The sequence below is a fragment of the Octopus sinensis genome, linkage group LG1, assembly GCF_006345805.1.
Source record: "Octopus sinensis linkage group LG1, ASM634580v1, whole genome shotgun sequence".
NCBI classification, from domain to species: Eukaryota; Metazoa; Mollusca; class Cephalopoda; order Octopoda; family Octopodidae; genus Octopus; species Octopus sinensis.
The window spans coordinates 141,913,664-141,935,370 of record NC_042997.1 but is presented as its reverse complement, the minus strand read 5'-3'; the positions used below and the strand labels follow the sequence as shown (position 1 = coordinate 141,935,370).

At 36.4% G+C, this 21,707-nt stretch overlaps 9 non-coding genes across 9 annotated transcripts; all 9 read right to left on the bottom strand.

Moving 5' to 3' along the window:
* Positions 1-355: 355 nt before the first annotated feature.
* LOC115220009 lies at positions 356-462 on the bottom strand. Its single transcript, XR_003882407.1, has one exon. It is a non-coding gene; the product is annotated as a U6 spliceosomal RNA (small nuclear RNA).
* A 1,292-nt stretch (positions 463-1,754) lies between these two features.
* Positions 1,755-1,861, bottom strand: LOC115220222. Its single transcript, XR_003882487.1, has one exon. It is a non-coding gene; the product is annotated as a U6 spliceosomal RNA (small nuclear RNA).
* Positions 1,862-2,854: 993 nt separating this feature from the next.
* Positions 2,855-2,961, bottom strand: LOC115220003. The gene has a single exon (XR_003882403.1). It is a non-coding gene; the product is annotated as a U6 spliceosomal RNA (small nuclear RNA).
* Positions 2,962-4,256: 1,295 nt separating this feature from the next.
* LOC115219996 lies at positions 4,257-4,363 on the bottom strand. The gene has a single exon (XR_003882400.1). It is a non-coding gene; the product is annotated as a U6 spliceosomal RNA (small nuclear RNA).
* A 991-nt stretch (positions 4,364-5,354) lies between these two features.
* Positions 5,355-5,461, bottom strand: LOC115220233. The gene has a single exon (XR_003882488.1). It is a non-coding gene; the product is annotated as a U6 spliceosomal RNA (small nuclear RNA).
* A 1,295-nt stretch (positions 5,462-6,756) lies between these two features.
* On the bottom strand, positions 6,757-6,863 carry LOC115219991. The gene has a single exon (XR_003882397.1). It is a non-coding gene; the product is annotated as a U6 spliceosomal RNA (small nuclear RNA).
* A 995-nt stretch (positions 6,864-7,858) lies between these two features.
* Positions 7,859-7,965, bottom strand: LOC115219983. The gene has a single exon (XR_003882395.1). It is a non-coding gene; the product is annotated as a U6 spliceosomal RNA (small nuclear RNA).
* Positions 7,966-9,262: 1,297 nt separating this feature from the next.
* Positions 9,263-9,369, bottom strand: LOC115219977. The gene has a single exon (XR_003882393.1). It is a non-coding gene; the product is annotated as a U6 spliceosomal RNA (small nuclear RNA).
* Positions 9,370-10,365: 996 nt separating this feature from the next.
* On the bottom strand, positions 10,366-10,472 carry LOC115220249. Its single transcript, XR_003882491.1, has one exon. It is a non-coding gene; the product is annotated as a U6 spliceosomal RNA (small nuclear RNA).
* Between the last annotated feature and the right edge of the window lie 11,235 nt (positions 10,473-21,707).

Here is a 21,707-nt window from a genome sequence, read left to right as displayed (position 1 = left end):
TTTCCACTTTCATTTTTTGATCACAAATCGAAATAATGTCTCTCGGCCAGTGTATATATATATATGTCCGATATGCCTTTCGTTTTATAAGTGGTTAGAAAAACGTGCTTTGAAAGAGAATTGATTCTTGTTCTTAGCTTATCGAACGACCAAGCAAAGAAACTTATAAAAGCACTTTCGAATGGCTTGCGTAGGAATCCGCTACGTTCACGAACTTCTGTACACATTCAGTGGATCTATATAGCTTTAGATGAAATTTCTAAAAGTTACGGAAGATGCGAATAAATTTAATGGAAGAGAAGAGAATGAGAATAAGAAAAAAAAATGGATATCCATGTCAGTAGAAAGAGTAAGAAAAAATATGGAACGCTTCACGAATTTGCGTGTCATCCTTGCGCAGGGGCCATGCTAATCTTCTCTGTATCGTTCCAATTTTAGAATATGTACCGCCGTAGCTAGTACAATAGCTTTCCCTAAGCCTCTCATATATACATGCCCTATCTCGTACACTTACCCATACTAGGTTGCCTCATTTGCATATTTGTAATAATAATAACGATATAGTAAATTCGAGGAGGTGTTTATCATATTTATCATTCCTAGATGCGATTGTCCTTACAATATCTGTTTACTTTAAAATGTTGAAAATCATATATTTTGTGCGCAAATGTATATTTAGCTCGGTCTATTTATTTTTCTTACTGGAAAACCACTGCTGATTCAAATTAGGCACAAGGAAAGCTCTTTAAGGTTGTCAAAACTATCACAATGCGTACGCTTCATGAAAAGAGCCAGTGATTGAGTACATATGAAGTCCATCGCATCTAGGAAAAAACTGCAATATTTCACTTTTATCTCAACAATAGCTAATATCATAATGTAGTGTAGGGTGCACCACTGAAACAGGTGTACACGTTTCATTGATTGAATGTCTTTGATAAAGGGTCTCCCTGATCAAGCTTTACCAAAACACAAATCCAATAAATTCTCGTAATATTTATCATTGTAGTGTTGTTGAAAATATTAGAATTGGAGGAAATTATGAAAAAAAGGAAAGATGATATTGAACACGCCTGATTGGTCGTTGCTTAATATCATTAATATTTCCGCTTTCATTTTTTGATCAGAAATCGAAAGAATGTCTCTCCGACTATTATATGTCTGACGTATATTTCGTTTTATAAGTGGTTAAAAAATGTGCTTTCAAGGAGAATTGATTCTTCTTTCTAGTTTATCGAACAACCGACCACATAAAGTCTGCCCTGGTTGTGTCTATTTGATTGCAAAATCTGCATACGCGCATTTGCAAGTGAACGACAGTCTGAACGGAGACAGGAGAGAGGATAACTTTTAAAAATTATTAAGTTGGGAAAAATGTTAAGAATTTTAATCGCCATGGTTTTAAACGTGAAATTAAAAACAAAGTTGGAAAATTGGGTATGGGCAAACGGGATATTTTGAAATAGCTGGGTTTTTAAAAATCCTTTTATTATAACTGTTTCTCCTTTTATTTTCCAAAATGTTGCCGAACTTGTACTTGGAATTGAATGGGAGTAAAGAAACTTATGAAAGCACTTTCAAAGGCTTGTGTAAGAATTCGTTACGTTCACCAACTTCTGTATATATTCACTGGAACTATATTGTTTTAGATGAAATTTCTAAAAGTTACGGAAGATGCGAATAAATTTAATGGAAGAGAAGAGAATGAGAATAAGAAAAAAAAATGGATATCCATGTCAGTAGAAAGAGTAAGAAAAAATATGGAACGCATCACGAATTTGCGTGTCATCCTTGCGCAGGGGCCATGCTAATCTTCTCTGTATCGTTCCAATTTTAGAATATGTACCGCCGTAGCTAGTACACCATCTTTCCCTAAGCCTCTCAATATATACATGCCCTATCTCCTACACTTACCCATAATAGGCTGCCTCATTTGCATATTTGTAATAATAATAACGATAAAGTAAATTCTAGAAGGTGTTTATCATATTTACCATTCCTAGATATGATTGTCCTTGCCATATCTGTTTACTTAAAATGTTGAAAATCATATATTTTGTGCGCAAATGTATATTTAGCTCGCTCTTTTTATTTTTCTTACTGGAAAACCACTGCTGATTCAAATTAGGCACAAGGAAAGCTCTTTAAAGTTGTCAAAACTATCACAATACGCACTCTTCATGAAAAGAGCCAGTGATTGAGTACATATGAAGTCCATCGCATCTCGGAAAAACTGCAATATTTCACTTTTATCTCAACAATAGCTAATATCATAATGTTGTGTAGGGTGCACCACTGAAACAGGTGTACACGTTTCATTGAATGAATGTCTTTGATAAAGGGTATCCCTGATTAAGCTTTACCAAAACATAAACACAATTAATTCTCGTAATTTTTATCATTGTAGTGTTGTTGAAAATATTAGAATTGGAGGTAAATTATGAAAAAAGGAAACATGATATTGAACACGCCTGATTGGTCGTTGCTTAATATCATTATTGTTTCCACTTTCATTTTTTGATCACAAATCGAAATAATGTCTCTCGGCCAGTGTATATATATATATGTCCGATATGCCTTTCGTTTTATAAGTGGTTAGAAAAACGTGCTTTGAAAGAGAATTGATTCTTGTTCTTAGCTTATCGAACGACCAAGCAAAGAAACTTATAAAAGCACCTTTGAATGTCTTGCGTAGGAATTCGCTACGTTCACGAACTTCTGTACAATTCAGTGGATCTATAAAGCTTTAGATGAAATTTCTAAAAGTTACGGAAAATGCGAATAAATTTAATGGTAGAGAAGAGAATAACAATAAGAAAAAAAATGGATATCCATGTCAGTAGAAAGAGTAAGAAAAAATATGGAACGCTTCACGAATTTGCGTGTCATCCTTGCGCAGGGGCCATGCTAATCTTCTCTGTATCGTTCCAATTTTAGAATATGTACCGCCGTAGCTAGTACGATAGCTTTCCCTAAGCCTCTCATTATATACATGCCCTATCTCGTATACTTACCCATACTAGGTTGCCTCATTTGCATATTTGTAATAATAATAACGATATAGTAAATTCGAGGAGGTGTTTATCATATTTATCATTCCTACATACGATTGTCCTTACCATATCTGTTTACTTTAAAATGTTGAAAATCATATATTTTGTGCGCAAATGTATATTTAGCTCGGTCTATTTATTTTTCTTACTGGAAAACCACTGCTGATTCAAATTAGGCACAAGGAAAGCTCTTTAAGGTTGTCAAAACTATCACAATGCGTACGCTTCATGAAAAGAGCCAGTGATTGAGTACATATGAAGTCCATCGCATCTAGGAAAAACTGCAATATTTCACTTTTATCTCAACAATAGCTAATATCATAATGTAGTGTAGGGTGCACCACTGAAACAGGTGTACACGTTTCATTGAATGAATGTCTTTGATAAAGGGTCTCCCTGATCAAGCTTTACCAAAACACAAATCCAATAAATTCTCGTAATTTTATCATTGTAGTGTTGTTGAAAATATTAGAATTGGAGGAAATTATGAAAAAAAGGAAAGATGATATTGAACACGCCTGATTGGTCGTTGCTTAATATCATTAATATTTCCGCTTTCATTTTTTGATCAGAAATCGAAAGAATGTCTCTCCGACTATATATATGTCTGACGTATATTTCGTTTTATAAGTGGTTAAAAAAATGTGCTTTCAAGGAGAATTGATTCTTCTTTCTAGTTTATCGAACAACCGACCACATAAAGTCTGCCCTGGTTGTGTCTATTTGATTGCAAAATCTGCATACGCGCATTTGCAAGTGAACGACAGTCTGAACGGAGACAGGAGAGAGGATAACTTTTAAAAATTATTAAGTTGAGGAAAAAATGTTAAGAATTTTAATCGCCATGGTTTTAAACGTGAAATTAAAAACAAAGTTGGAAAATTGGGTATGGGCAAACGGGATATTTTGAAATAGCTGGGTTTTTAAAAATCCTTTTATTATAACTGTTTCTCCTTTTATTTTCCAAAATGTTGCCGAACTTGTACTTGGAATTGAATGGGAGTAAAGAAACTTATGAAAGCACTTTCAAAGGCTTGTGTAAGAATTCGTTACGTTCACCAACTTCTGTATATATTCACTGGAACTATATAGTTTTAGATGAAATTTCTAAAAGTTACGGAAGATGCGAATAAATTTAATGGAAGAGAAGAGAATGAGAATAAGAAAAAAAAATGGATATCCATGTCAGTAGAAAGAGTAAGAAAAAATATGGAACGCTTCACGAATTTGCGTGTCATCCTTGCGCAGGGGCCATGCTAATCTTCTCTGTATCGTTCCAATTTTAGAATATGTACCGCCGTAGCTAGTACACCAGCTTTCCCTAAGCCTCTCAATATATACATGCCCTATCTCCTACACTTACCCATAATAGGCTGCCTCATTTGCATATTTGTAATAATAATAACGATAAAGTAAATTCTGGAAGGTGTTTATCATATTTATCATTCCTAGATGCGATTGTCCTTACCATATCTGTTTACTTTAAAATGTTGAAAATCATATATTTTGTGCGCAAATGTATATTTAGCTCGCTCTATTTATTTTTCTTACTGGAAAACCACTGCTGATTCAAATTAGGCACAAGGAACGCTCTTTAAAGTTGTCAAAACTATCACAATGCGCGCTCTTCATGAAAAGAGCCAGTGATTGAATACTTATGAAGTCCATCGCATCTAGGAAAAACTGCAATATTTCACTTCTGTCTCAACAATAGCTAATATCATAATGTAGTGTAGGGTGCACCGCTGAAACAGGTGTACACGTTTCATTGAATGAATGTCTTTGATAAAGGGTATCCCTGATCAAGCTTTACCAAAACACAAATCCAATAAATTCTCGTAATTTTTATCATTGTAGTGTTGTTGAAAATATTAGAATTGGAGGAAATTATGAAAAAATGAAACATGATATTGAACACGCCTGATTGGTCGTTGCTTAATATCATTATTGTTTCCAATTTCATATTTTGATCACAAATCGAAATAATGTCTCTCGGACAGTGTATATATATATGTCCAATATGCCTTTCGTTTTATAAGTGGTTAGAAAAACGTGCTTTGAAAGAGAATTGATTCTTGTTCCTAGCTTATCGAACGACCAAGCAAAGAAACTTATAAAAGCACTTTTGAATGGCTTGCGCAGGAATTCGCTACGTTCACCAACTTCTGTACATATTCAGTGGATCTATATTGTTTTAGATGAAATTTCTAAAAGTTACGGAAGATGCGAATAAATCTAATGGAAGAGAAGAGAATGAGAATAAGAAAAAAAATGGATATCCATGTCAGTAGAAAGAGTAAGAAAAATATGGAACGCTTCACGAATTTGCGTGTCATCCTTGCGCAGGGGCCATGCTAATCTTCTCTGTATCGTTCCAATTTTAGAATATGTACCGCCTCAGCTAGTACACCAGCTTTCCCTAAGCCTCTCAATATATACATGCCCTACTCGTACACTTACCCATAATAGGTTGCCTCATTTGCATATTAGTAATAATAATAACGATATAGTAAATTCGAGGAGGTGTTTATCATATTTACCATTCCTAGATGCGATTGTCCTTACCATATCTGTTTACTTTAAAATGTTGAAAATCATATATTTTGTGCGCAAATGTATATTTAGCTCGCTCTATTTATTTTTCTTACTGGAAAACCACTGCTGATTCAAATTAGGCACAAGGAAAGCTCTTTAAGGTTGTCAAAACTATCACAATGCGTACGCTTCATGAAAAGAGCCAGTGATTGAGTACATATGAAGTCCATCGCATCTAGGAAAAAATTGCAATATTTCACTTTTATCTCATCAATAGCTAATATCATAATGTAGTTTAGGGTGCACCACTGAAACAGGTGTACACGTTTCATTGAATGAATGTCTTTGATAAAGGGTCTCCCTGATCAAGCTTTACCAAAACACAAATCCAATAAATTCTCGTAATTTTTATCATTGTAGTGTTGTTGAAAATATTAGAATTGGAGGAAATTATGAAAAAAAGGAAAGATGATATTGAACACGCCTGATTGGTCGTTGCTTAATATCATTAATATTTCCGCTTTCATTTTTTGATCAGAAATCGAAAGAATGTCTCTCCGACTATATATATGTCTGACGTATATTTCGTTTTATAAGTGGTTAAAAAAATGTGCTTTCAAGGAGAATTGATTCTTCTTTCTAGTTTATCGAACAACCGACCACATAAAGTCTGCCCTGGTTGTGTCTATTTGATTGCAAAATCTGCATACGCGCATTTGCAAGTGAACGACAGTCTGAACGGAGACAGGAGAGAGGATAACTTTTAAAAATTATTAAGTTGAGGAAAAAATGTTAAGAATTTTAATCGCCATGGTTTTAAACGTGAAATTAAAAACAAAGTTGGAAAATTGGGTATGGGCAAACGGGATATTTTGAAATAGCTGGGTTTTTAAAAATCCTTTTATTATAACTGTTTCTCCTTTTATTTTCCAAAATGTTGCCGAACTTGTACTTGGAATTGAATGGGAGTAAAGAAACTTATGAAAGCACTTTCAAAGGCTTGTGTAAGAATTCGTTACGTTCACCAACTTCTGTATATATTCACTGGAACTATATAGTTTTAGATGAAATTTCTAAAAGTTACGGAAGATGCGAATAAATTTAATGGAAGAGAAGAGAATGAGAATAAGAAAAAAAATGGATATCCATGTCAGTAGAAAGAGTAAGAAAAAATATGGAACGCTTCACGAATTTGCGTGTCATCCTTGCGCAGGGGCCATGCTAATCTTCTCTGTATCGTTCCAATTTTAGAATATGTACCGCCGTAGCTAGTACACCAGCTTTACCTAAGCCTCTCAATATATACATGCCCTATCTCCTACACTTACCCATTATAGGCTGCCTCATTTGCATATTTGTAATAATAATAACGATAAAGTAAATTCTAGAAGGTGTTTATCATATTTACCATTCCTAGATATGATTGTCCTTGCCATATCTGTTTACTTTAAAATGTTGAAAATCATATATTTTGTGCGCAAATGTATATTTAGCTCGCTCTATTTATTTTTCTTACTGGAAAACCACTGCTGATTCAAATTAGGCACAAGGAGCGCCCTTTAAAGTTGTCAAAACTATCACAATGCGCACTCTTCATGAAAAGAGCCAGTGATTGAGTACATATGAAGTCCATCGCATCTCGGAAAAACTGCAATATTTCACTTTTATCTCAACAATAGCTAATATCATAATGTTGTGAACGGTGTACAACTGAAACAGGTGTACACGTTTCATTTAATGAATGTCTTTGATAAAGGGTATCCCTGATTAAGCTTTACCAAAACAGAAATACAATTAATTCTCGTAATTTTTATCATTGTAGTGTTGTTGAAAATATTAGAATTGGAGGAAATTATGAAAAAATGGAAACATGATATTGAACACACCTGATTGGTCGTTGCTTAATATCATTATTGTTTCCACTTTCATTTTTTGATCACAAATCGAAATAATGTCTCTCGGCCAGTGTATATATATATATGTCCGATATGCCTTTCGTTTTATAAGTGGTTAGAAAAACGTGCTTTGAAAGAGAATTGATTCTTGTTGTTAGCTTATCGAACGACCAAGCAAAGAAACTTATAAAAGCACTTTCGAATGGCTTGCGTAGGAATCCGCTACGTTCACGAACTTCTGTACACATTCAGTGGATCTATATAGCTTTAGATGAAATTTCTAAAAGTTACGGAAGATGCGAATAAATTTAATGGAAGAGAAGAGAATGACAATAAGAAAAAAAATGGGTATGCATGTCCGTAGAAAGAGTAAGAAAAAATATGGAACGCTTCACGAATTTGCGTGTCATCCTTGCGCAGGGGCCATGCTAATCTTCTCTGTATCGTTCCAATTTTAGAATATGTACCGCCGTAGCTAGTACAATAGCTTTCCCTAAGCCTCTCATTATATACATGCCCTATCTCGTATACTTACCCATACTAGGTTGCCTCATTTGCATATTTGTAATAATAATAACGATATAGTAAATTCGAGGAGGTGTTTATCATATTTATCATTCCTACATACGATTGTCCTTGCAATATCTGTTTACTTTAAAATGTTGAAAATCATATATTTTGTGCGCAAATGTATACTTAGCTCGGTCTATTTATTTTTCTTACTGGAAAACCACTGCTGATTCAAATTAGGCACAAGGAAAGCTCTTTAAGGTTGTCAAAACTATCACAATGCGTACGCTTCATGAAAAGAGCCAGTGATTGAGTACATATGAAGTCCATCGCATCTAGGAAAAAACTGCAATATTTCACTTTTATCTCAACAATAGCTAATATCATAATGTAGTGTAGGGTGCACCACTGAAACAGGTGTACACGTTTCATTGATTGAATGTCTTTGATAAAGGGTCTCCCTGATCAAGCTTTACCAAAACACAAATCCAATAAATTCTCGTAATTTTTATCATTGTAGTGTTGTTGAAAATATTAGAATTGGAGGAAATTATGAAAAAAAGGAAAGATGATATTGAACACGTCTGATTGGTCCTTGCTTAATATCGTTAATATTTCCGCTTTCATTTTTTGATCAGAAATCGAAAGAATGTCTCTCCGACTATTTATATGTCCGACGTATATTTCGTTTTATAAGTGGTTAGAAAAATGTGCTTTCAAGGAGAATTGATTCTTCTTTCTAGTTTATCGAACAACCGACCACATAAAGTCTGCCCTGGTTGTGTCTATTTGATTGCAAAATCTGCATACGCGCATTTGCAAGTGAACGACAGTCTGAATGGAGACAGGAGAGAGGATAACTTTTAAAAATTATCAAGTTGGGGATAAAATATTAAGAATTTTAATCGCCATGGTTCTAAACGTGAAATTAAAAACAAAGTTGGAAAATTGGGTATGGGCAAACGGGATATTTTGAAATAGCTGGGTTTTTAAAAATCCTTTTATTATAACTGTTTCTCCTTTTACTTTCCAAAATGTTGCCGAACTTGTACTTGGAATGGAATGGGAGTAAAGAAACTTATGAAAGCACTTTCAAAGGCTTGTGTAAGAATTCGTTACGTTCACCAACTTCTGTATATATTCACTGGAACTATATTGTTTTAGATGAAATTTCTAAAAGTTACGGAAGATGCGAATAAATTTAATGGAAGAGAAGAGAATGAGAATAAGAAAAAAAAATGGATATCCATGTCAGTAGAAAGAGTAAGAAAAAATATGGAACGCTTCACGAATTTGCGTGTCATCCTTGCGCAGGGGCCATGCTAATCTTCTCTGTATCGTTCCAATTTTAGAATATGTACCGCCGTAGCTAGTACACCACCTTTCCCTAAGCCTCTCAATATATACATGCCCTATCTCCTACACTTACCCATTATAGGCTGCCTCATTTGCATATTTGTAATAATAATAACGATAAAGTAAATTCTAGAAGGTGTTTATCATATTTACCATTCCTAGATATGATTGTCCTTGCCATATCTGTTTACTTGAAAATGTTGAAAATCATATATTTTGTGCGTAAATGTATATTTAGCTCGCTCTTTTTATTTTTCTTACTGGAAAACCACTGCTGATTCAAATTAGGCACAAGGAAAGCTCTTTAAAGTTGTCAAAACTATCACAATACGCACTCTTCATGAAAAGATCCAGTGATTGAGTACATATGAAGTCCATCGCATCTCGGAAAAACTGCAATATTTCACTTTTATCTCAACAATAGCTAATATCATAATGTTGTGTAGGGTGCACCACTGAAACAGGTGTACACGTTTCATTGAATGAATGTCTTTGATAAAGGGTATCCCTGATTAAGCTTTAACAAAACATAAACACAATTAATTCTCGTAATTTTTATCATTGTAGTGTTGTTGAAAATATTAGAATTGGAGTAAATTATGAAAAAAGGAAACATGATATTGAACACGCCTGATTGGTCGTTGCTTAATATCATTATTGTTTCCACTTTCATTTTTTGATCACAAATCGAAATAATGTCTCTCGGCCAGTGTATATATATATATGTCCGATATGCCTTTCGTTTTATAAGTGGTTAGAAAAACGTGCTTTGAAAGAGAATTGATTCTTGTTCTTAGCTTATCGAACGACCAAGCAAAGAAACTTATAAAAGCACCTTTGAACGTCTTGCGTAGGAATTCGCTACGTTCACGAACTTCTGTACAAATTCAGTGGATCTATAAAGCTTTAGATGAAATTTCTAAAAGTTACGGAAAATGCGAATAAATTTAGTGGTAGAGAAGAGAATAACAATAAGAAAAAAAACATGGATATCCATGTCAGTAGAAAGAGTAAGAAAATATATGGAACGCTTCACGAATTTGCGTGTCATCCTTGCGCAGGGGCCATGCTAATCTTCTCTGTATCGTTCCAATTTTAGAATATGTACCGCCGTAGCTAGTACGATAGCTTTCCCTAAGCCTCTCATTATATACATGCCCTATCTCGTATACTTACCCATACTAGGTTGCCTCATTTGCATATTTGTAATAATAATAAGGATATAGTAAATTCTAGAAGGTGTTTATCATATTTATCATTCCTATATACGATTGTCCTTGCAATATCTGTTTACTTTAAAATGTTGAAAATCATATATTTTGTGCGTAAATGTATATTTAGCTCGGTCTATTTATTTTTCTTACTGGAAAACCACTGCTGATTCAAATTAGGCACAAAGAAATCTCTCTAAGGTTGTCAAAACTATCACAATGCGTACGCTTCATGAAATGAGCCAACGATTGAGTAGATATGAAGTTCAACAATAGCTATCTCAACAATAGCTAATATTATAATGTAGTGTAGGGTGCACAACTGAAACAGATGTACACGTTTCATTGAATGAATGCCTTTGATAAAGGGTCTCCCTGATCAAGCTTTACCAAAACACAAATACAATAAATTCTCACTTCATCGTTATTGTGTCGTTGAAAAATTCGAATCCGAGAAAATTATGAAAAAACGAAACGTGATATTGAACACGCCTGATTGGTCGTTGCTTAATATCATTAATATTTCCACTTTGATTTTTTTATCACAAATTGAAAGAATGTCTCTCGGACTATATATATGTCTGATGTATATTTTCGTTTTCGTTATCATATTTTTAATCCTAGTTACAAAATCGTTGTAGGATTTATTCTATCCGTGTTGTTGTTTAGTAGTAGCTTAGCCCTGAACGATCGGAACAATTTGTTTCTTTTAAAGGCAATGCACATCCCGTTCTCATTTCAATTACACTGCAGTTTAGATTGTATTATTTAGTCTATCCTTTTCTCGCGACATCGGAATGGGAAGGACTAAAACTTCGTTGTTGCTTTATTTTCATTGGGTGTTATTATTATGAAAGCACATTAAAACTTGGAGTACGTTATCCAATGATCGGAATGAATTCTTAAAAAACAAAGGAATACATTGGATGGTTGACGTCAGCTACAGGCACCATACACAAGTTGGAATCTTTCAGATTTTTTTTCGCGGTGCTTGGGTGGGTGATGTGGGGAGGCTTCGTAAAATGATGTTTTTAGCTCATCTCACGACCATCTGATACCTTCCTTGTTTCTTGGTTTAATATTTTTTTCTCCATAAACGCATCTAATTGGGTAATGGAAAAACGTTTAAGAAAAATAATGCCATGTGTATTGTTAAGAAAGAAATTCATAAATAGGGGGTTGGAAAATCTTTTCTTTTTCTCTTTTAAACGAAAATGTCCCTCCCATTGTTTTTAAGTGCGTAGTGTCCACAAAATCGGCTAAAATCGGTCCGGGTAGAAAGGGGGCGAATGAAAAAAATAAACATTTTTCGCAAATTTTCTTTGTTAGAAAGATGCTCCCCATCATTTTCATCCGTGAAAGGAAAAAAAATCTGAAAATTCCGTCAAAACAGAGAAATTCTAATGTGTGTGCTATCTATCACTGACGTCCACTATCCAATGTATGAGCTAATGCGGGACTCTCTTTGTTGTCGGCTGATCTGTTAGAAATAGCAGTTAAATCTCCTTCAAATCACATCTAACCATCTAAAATAAAGAATGATATCTTGGGCAATGCTGTTGCTGATCGATGAAGAGACAGGATGGTTACGACTGGAATTCATTTGCTTTATAAATCTTTTCTATCAGGAATGACCCGAGGCTATAATACAACTACATAATCACACTTACAGGGTAGGTAGAAACTTTAATGACACCAAAGAATGAAGGTCAAAGACAACCTCAAAGATATCTAAATTGAATATTCACATTGTCATGCTAGTTATTCATGTTAACATTTATAATTTCCTCCTGCCTTTCCGTACAATGTCATGCTTCTTATCTTTTACTTCCTCTTTAAGTTATACTTTCATAAATAAATTGTACACGTTGTTGAATATCTAAATCATAGCCCAAGAATTGAAATGATGGAATTTATTTATTTCCCTTTATATATGCAGTTTGGGTTCGTGCCAGGGAAAAGTACTACTGATGCTATATTCCTGGTAAGACAGCTGCAGGAGAAATACCTAGCCAAAGGTAAGCCCTTGTACCTGGCTTTTGTTGACTTAGAGAAAGCCTTTGACAGGGTCCCCCGATCCCTTATCTGGTGGTCAATGAGGAAACTAGGGATAGATGAATGGTTAGTGAGAGCTGTGCGAGCCATGTACAGAGACGCAGCTAGTAAGGTGAGGGTTGGCAACGAGTACAGTGAAGAATTCCGGGTAGAGGTTGGGGTCCACCAAGGTTCAGTCCTCAGCCCCCTCCTATTTATCATAGTCCTCCAGGCAATAACGGAAGAATTTAAGACAGGATGCCCCTGGGAGCTCCTATATGCTGATGACCTTGCTCTAATTGCTGAGTCACTATCAGAACTGGAGGAGAAGTTTCAGGTGTGGAAACAAGGATTAGAATCGAAGGGCCTTAGAATCAACCTAGCCAAAACCAAAGTCCTAATAAGTAGGAAGGTGGACCAACCACAAACGACTTCAGGTAGATGGCCCTGCTCGATCTGTAAAAAAGGTGTAGGTAGAAACTCTATAAGGTGCACCAAGTGTAAGCTATGGACACATAAGAGGTGCAGCAATGTCAAAGGAAGGCTAACTAAGAAAATAGTTTTTGTCTGTGGCAGATGCTCAGGAGAAATAAACACTGGAAATGTGCAGAGTCCAACTTCTACCACGTTCCAGGGAGACAAACTAGAAGTAGTTGATAGCTTCCGCTACCTAGGAGACCAAGTCAGTAGCGGGGGTGGGTGTGCTGAAAGTGTAACTGCTAGAGTAAGAATAGCCTGGGCAAAGTTTAGAGAGCTCTTACCCCTGCTGGTGACAAAAGGTCTCTCGCTAAGAGTAAAAGGCAGACTATATGATGCGTGTGTACGTACAGCCATGCTACATGGTAGTGAAACATGGGCCGTGACAGCTGAGGATATGCGTAAGCTTGCAAGAAATGAAGCCAGTATGCTCCGATGGATGTGTAATGTCAGTGTTCATAATCGTCAGAGTGTAAGTACTTTGAGAGAAAAGTTGAACCTAAGAAGTGTCAGTTGTGGTGTGCAAGAGAGACGGCTGCGCTGGTATGGTCATGTGACGAGAATGGCTGAAGATAGTTGTGTGCAAAAGTGCTACAACCTAGCAGTTGAGGGAACCTGTGGAAGAGGTAGACCCAGGAAAACCTGGGACGAGGTGGTGAAGCACGACCTTCGAACTTTAGGTCTCACCAAGGAAATGACTGAAGACCGAGTCCTATGGAAGTGTGCTGTGCATGAGAGGACCCGGCAGGACTAGTCAGGCCATATCCCGTGGCCCCTACCTGGGACGTAGTCGATCCACCTGTGCATACCTTCCTTCTTGTGACACTTGTGAAGACCTGCTGAGGCAAGTGAAAATCAATCAAAATAGATGAACATCAATGGAATTTGTATCTTTGTGGTACCAGTGCCTGTGGCACACAAGAAAACCATCCGAACGTGGCCGTAGCCAGTACCGCATCGACTGGCCTCCGTGCTGTGGGAACATGGTGGCACATAAAAACACCATCCGAAGACCCGGCAAGACTAGTCAGGTCATAACCCGTGGGCCCTACCTGGGACGTAGTCAGTCCACCTGTACATACCTTCCGACTTGTGAAGACCTGCTGAGGCAAGTGAAAATCAAATCAAATCAAAACAAATCAAAATAGATGAACATCAATGGAATTTGTATCCTTGTGGTACCAGTGCCAGTGGCACACAAGAATACATCCGAACGTGGCCGTAGTCAGTACCGCTTGTGGTACCAGTGCCGGTGGCACACAAGAATCCATCCGAACGTGGCCGTAGTCAGTACCGCTTGTGGTACCAGTGCCGGTGGCACACAAGAATCCATCCGAACGTGGCCGTAGTCAGTACCGCATCACTGGCCATCCGATCGTGGCCGTTCGCCAGCCTCATCTAGCACCTGTGTCGGTGGCACATAAAAACACCATCCGAAGACCCGGCAAGACTAGTCAGGCCATAACCCATGGCCCCTACCTGGGACGTAGTCAGTCCACCTGTGCATACCTTCCTTCTTGTGACACTTGTGAAGACCTGTTGAGGCAAGTGAAAATCAAATCAAAACAAATCAAAATAGATGAACATCAATGGAATCTGTATCTTTGTGGTACCAGTGCCGGTGGCACACATGAGAACCATCCGAACGTGGCCGTAGCCAGTTCCGCATTGACCGGCCTCCGTGCTGTGGGCACGTAACAAACACCATCCGATCATGGCCGTTCGCCAGCCTCATCTGGCACCTGTGTCGGTGGCACATAAAAACACCTTCCGAAGACCCGGCAAGACTAGTCAGTCCACCTGTGCATACCTTCCTTCCTTCTTGTGACACTTGTGAAGACCGGTTGAGGCAAGTGAAAATCAAATCAAATCAAATCAAAATAGACAAAATAGATGAACATCAATGGAATTTGTATCTTGTGGTACCAGTGCCTGTGGCACACAAGAAATCCATCAGTGCCGTAGTCAGTGCGGTGGGCACATGACAAACACCATCCGATCGTGGCCGTTCGCCAGCCTCATCTAGCACCTGTGTCGGTGGCACATAAAAACACCATCCGAAGACCCGGCAAGACTAGTCAGGCCATAACCCATGGCCCCTACCTGGGACGTAGTCAGTCCACCTGTGCATACCTTCCTTCTTGTGACACTTGTGAAGACCTGTTGAGGCAAGTGAAAATCAAATCAAATCAAAACAAATCAAAATAGATGAACATCAATGGAATTTGTATCTTTGTGGTACCAGTGCCGGTGGCACGTGGCACATAAGAAAACCATCCGAACGTGGCCGTAGCCAGTACCGCATCGACTGGCCTCCGTGCTGTGGGCACGTAACAAGCACCATCCGATCGTGGCCGTTTGCCAGCCTCATCTGGCACCTGTGTCGGTGGCACATAAAAACACCATCCGAGCGTGGCCGTCTGCCAGCCTCGTCTGGCACCTGTGTCGGTGGCACATAAAAACACCATCCGAGCGTGGCCGTCTGCCAGCCTCGTCTGGCACCTGTGTCGGTGGCACATAAAAAACACCATCCGAGCGTGGCCGTCTGCCAGCCTCGTCTGGCACCTGTGTCGGTGGCACATAAAAAACACCATCCGAGCGTGGCCGTTTGTCAGCCTCGTCTGGCACCTGTGTCGGTGGCACATAAAATCACCCACTACACTCTCGGAGTGGTTGGCGTTAGGAAGGGCATCCAGCTGTAGAAACACTGCCAGATCTGACTGGACTGGTGCAGCTTTCGGGCTCCCCAGACCCCAGTTGAACTGTCCAACCCATGCTAGCATGGAAAGCGGACGTTAAATGATGATGATGATGATGATGATGATGATATTTCTGAGCCCTCATATCATCCCCAACAAAACAGACCCATCTTCAAAAACATTCAACAACAATCTTAGTTTCAGTCATATGATATTACCATACTACATGATCCTGTATAGCTTTTTTAAAAGTATGTTGAATATTATTGGAGATTTTAATTAGCAGAAGGGTTGCATATGTACCCCTTTTCTTCTCTTCAATTCAGAAGTGGAAAAGTTATCCTCAGTCTGAAGATGACAACCCTGAGAACAGAGATGACTCCACAAAGTGCTCTGAAGTTGCAGATGGTCATTTTAGACTGGGTACGAGATTAATTCTACCACTCAAGAAATGTTACAGTATCTCCATATGCTTCCATGTCATTTCCATTTACCAAATTTCACTTTCAAAGCTTTTATTTGATTCAGCGCTGTGGTAGACCATTCTCACCAATGGTACCTCAAAACCATCTATTTACAAAACTAATTTCTTAGTCATACATCCACAGCTACACCTATACAATGGTTTTATTATCTCATTGTGTTGCTATTTTATCTGGAGATTAAACATGATTAAGTACTGGTTGATATATTTACCAAAAATAATTTTAATGGGGAAATGCCCTTAGTGTTCATGATGGCGTTATATCATGCTTGAGAAGAAGACCCATCAAGCCATGTAAAATCGCAGTCATGGCAGATACCGGTGTCATGCAAATGGCACCCATGCTGGTGGCATGTAAAAGCACCCGTTACACTCTTGGAGTGGTTGGTGCTAGAAAGGGCATCCAGCTGTAGAAAACCATGCCAAATGAGACTGGAATCAGGTGCAGCCTTGCAGTGTGCCAGCCCTGGTCAAACTGTTCAACCCATGCCAGCATGGACAATGGACATTAAATGATGAAGAGAACTTTGACAATTAAAATGATTAAAAATTAGTTAAAAAATTAATGCAGTATGAATAAATCTGATCTTTGGGCAAATATAATGACAACTCGAAACATGTTCTGGTTGTATTACTGAAATATGTGTATGTAATTAGAAGACCGTGAAATAACTGGGAGGATATAATTTAATTTTCTCCTTTGTTTTTAGATTATTCACTGATTAAACAATTTAATATAATGATACTAGGAAATTTCCCAAATGTACATTCTACATGAAGAACAGTTAAGTGCAGACTAGAATACTTAGTGTAGAAGACCAAATAGAATTGGTAATAGACTAGAAATGCATGGTACTACATGAAATACCATAAAAAAATATCACTTCATGACTTTGCAAATGATGGTATTGCCTAACAGCATAAAAGACAAGCAGAACCTGCAATGGTATTTGATTCTTCTTTAAATATTTACAACAGAGGAAGTAAAAACATGTGATGACATTCATTCATACATTTCCTAACAGAATTAGTAACATAGGTGAAATAGTTAGACCAGAGATTCAAAACCTATGCACATAGTTTGTTGATTGAGAACTTTCATCAAACTAGATACACAGTTTCTCAAATTCACAAATTTAGATAAGTCCATGAACCGTAAGGAGATAAGTGTCTGATATTTCAAGGCTGATTCGTCTTCTAAAGGTAAAAAAAAAAGGTAACCTAGTTACTATAAAATTTTTTCAATTAAACCAAGGATTAATTACTAAAAAAATAAATAGCGTGAAGGGACTTGATTACTGGGCTCTACTTAAACAGCTGAAAGTCTATTCTTTGCAATGTCACCATGTGCGTTACATTATTTGTAGCATGTAGAAAATATTCCACCAATATTATCCAAATGATATTGGTATTATGTTTACAATTCACCCAAGACTGGGTCCCCATGCAATGTGTCCCCTACAGAGGTCGAGAAGACATCACATAAGAACATTGCAGAACAATTTTTTCACTGCGAATGGTCCTACTCTTTTCAATGTTATCCTGAAAGAAATTAAAGCAGAAAAAGACCCCACAACCTTCAAATGGTACCTGGACAAATTCCTCTAGGAAACACCGGATAAACCACCTACACCTGGATATGTCTCAGCCAACAACAACTCTCTGCTTGAGTGGTCCATGGTGTCCCGAAATAATTAATAAAAAGACTTTTCCAGGTGGTGCTATTGAGTTAGTCATGGCCTGGGCTGATAATGGCTAGAACCAATCTAAGTTATCTAAGTTAAAACATTTATTTTCTCTGTAATAAAAAATCAGTCTCAAAACATCAGATTTCTCATCACTTTGTGGCATACAAACCTTTCTGAACCTATGAATTTGTTTTTTCTTTGTATAATTTTTACTAACGCAGATCACCACCAGTTTCCTTTGATTTTGTCTATCTTTTTTTCCTTTCCCAATGATATTACAAGAACAAAGACAATGAGTTTCAACAGAAATTTTATTTCAATAACATCAACACGGAGAGGAGAAAAAGATGATTTCAAAAAATTGCTGTTGGTGAGAATTTCACCTAATCATGGTTTCTGCCGTTGTTTGGGCTATGACTTTGAAATCTCTCCAGTGTATGTGTGTATATGTATGTTTGTATGTACACACACACACACACACATATATATATATACACATACATATACATATATACATATACACATACATATACATATATACAGTTAGATCAACAAAGGTATAGGTTCTTTTAAAAACATACAAATTAACAACTTAAAATAATAACAATAATAATAATAATAATAATATCAATAACAATAGCAACAATAACAATTATTATCCCCATCATCGTCGTCATCATCATCATCATCATCATCATTATCATCATCATTTTTTTTTTCCAAAATAAGCACAAGTCTCAAAATTGGGTGAAATACGATTAGGTACATATATAGAAGTGGAAAGAGGAATAGTCAATTATATCAACTCTTGTACTCGATTGGTACTTTATTTTATCAGGTCCAGAAGGCTGGGAGGTAAAATTTACGTCAGCAGGATTTGAACTCAGAACATAATAAGCCAGAGCAAAGAATGCAAGATATTTTTTCTGATGCTCAACAAAATTCTACCAATCCACTTATGATAATAATAATAATGATAGTAATAATCACTTCTGTTGATATTGACATATGAGTGTTTGAAGGAAAGGATTTAAAAGAAAAATAAAAGATTAAAAATAAAGATACTGCAGTGGATGAGTGAATGTAATTTGAGTCCAGGAATAGATTTTGATATGAAGTCACAATGGGAACAATGATGATTTTTGAGTTTACCTAGGATTGGGCAAATAGGTCTGTTGATAGCAGGATATAATTCTTTTATTGTTCTGATTCTTCACCTCAATCTTTTCTATTACAGGTACATGGCCTGATATGTTGTGAGAGGTGGGGCTCATCAATTAGAGTCACCCCAGTGTTTGACTAGTACTTAATTTATTGACTCTGAAAAGATGAAAGATAAAGTCACGGGTCTTCACAGCTCACCACCTACTAAATAATAACGATAATCCTTTCTTTCTACTCTAGGTACAAGGCCTGAAATTTTGGGAGAAGAGGCCGATTGATTACCTCAACCCTGAAAGGACAAAAGGCAAAGTCAACCTTGGTGGAATATTGATAATAATGATAATAATATAATAATAATAATAATAATAATAATAATAATAATAATAATAATAATAATAATAATAATGACTTGCATTGTCAACCTGCAATACTGTGTTCTGCAAAGAAAATCTTAAGAAAGATTCTTGAGATTTGAGGAGACTTGTTGTCACCAGATCTCAAGACAACATTTCTGCTAACTGATATAGCATGTAATGGTTGTAATAATAATAATAATAATTCTTTTTAATTTTGGCTTAATGCCCAAAATATTGAGGGGTGGAGCTAGTCAATTACATTGACCCAAGTACTTGACTAATACTTTATTTTATTGAGCCCCAAAGATGAAGGACAAGGTTAATTTGACAGGATTTAAATGCTGCATCAAATGGATCAGAAGAAATACCAATAAGCATTTTGTCCAATGGGCTAATGGCTATGCCAGCTTACTGTTATAATGACTATCATAGCAATAGTAATATGGATAGATGAAAGGCAAAGCTGACCACAATAGGACTCAAATTATAAGAGAGAGAACAAACATTGTAAAATATTTTGTCAGATGCTCTAATGATTTAAGTTCAAATTCCTTTGGGTACTGGCAAAGTTGGGGCAAGTTGAATTGAATGCTCATGTCCATTTCTACTCCAAAAATTCGTTTGTGTTTAATTAAAAAAAAATACAGGCTGTTTAATCATAAATCATCTGCTGTTGCTCTTGTTTAGATCAGCCTTGACTAAACAGATCTATGGTTAAAATTTGATCTAGTTGTGACCATTCTGTCATATATAAAAAATATATTGTCTCCAGAAATACATTAAAATTTTTTTAAGAAATAAGGTATGATCTGTGGGTGCTATTTTCAGTGGGTTAAAGTTAGTTTTATTTATAAATTTTTCTTCTGAAATTGCATGTGTCAAGAAGAGGAAAAAAAAAAATCATCAAATTGGTGATATGAATTTCATATCTAATGGTTACCTATTTTTGATTTTTATGTTATGGATTCTTCATTATCTACATTTTAAATATACATTCATTGATTAATCCTTGATTAAACCATAGATGGAAATAATTAAATATTTTACTTGACCATCAGTATGGTTTCCATAAAGCCAGATCCACTGGTGGTTCATTCCCTTCTGGCAAATACCAGTAGGCTCTTGCTTGGAAGAATTCATTATAAGTTCATAAATATATTGCAATTCCTGGACAAAATGGTAGTAGCAACTACTTCTTTTGTACTTAAATAAAGGTTCAGATACTCATCAGGCTATAAGATATCTTAGTGATAAGAACTTTGAAACCAACTGTTATGATTGCCCTTTTTATCTCTTGCACTTTTAGGAGCATTTATGGACGAAATTTGACCACAGGAAAAAAGTTGTACATTCTTTTCTTTTGGAAATGGAAGAGCCTGTACTGCATTTTTTTTATTATGGGAATTATCTCCATTATTATATTCTGTATGCTTCTGATGTAAGGGAAGGAGTTATCTTCATTTACTATTTTGTTTACTTATAGGCTCCCAACCACATATATGTTACCCACACACACTTGAAATATATACACACTAAATATTAAAGGAATGATGGGGAAAGAAAAAGAGAGTGAGAGATAACTACACAGGGAAAGGGGGGGGGGAGGAAAAGAACACTTGGGAAAAAACAGAAAATACAGAAGGGTTTTGGGAACCATTCTAGAGAGTAAATCCCTACAGTTGTACAACCAAGATCTATAGGACTCATGCTGAATCTGAGAGTAATTTTTAGAAAGATGGAGCTTATGAGGGTGTCAAATGCCTGAGTATTGATATTTGTCTTACCATTAAAATACAAACTTTGTTTCTGTAAGTTTAGTAGGATTAGGTTATTTTCTGCTGTGCAGAGCTTGCTTCTCTTAGTAGCATTTGCGTATGGTTTAGATTGTTTTTAATCTTTCAGTTGATGTCAAATTTTGTGCCATTTTCTTTTATCTGATGTAACTTGAAGAATTTGTTTAATTCTTTTGTGTTTTTCAGTGTTTCTGAATGAAGTGGTGTAGTTGTGAAATCTTTGCTTAAAGGAGCCATTAGTCAATCTTATATATTGTTTTAGGCTTATGTTCTGGTTCCTGTCTGGAGGTTTAACTTCAGCCCTGTAAATGATGGCCCCGATGTTACATGTTCCATCCAGTAGGCCATTGCAGGGTTCTTACCTGATATTTAGCCACACAGTAGGGGCAGGTTTGTATGAGATAATGTGTTTCTTAAGTGTACAGTTATAGGTGGTCTTACCTGTCTTTTTG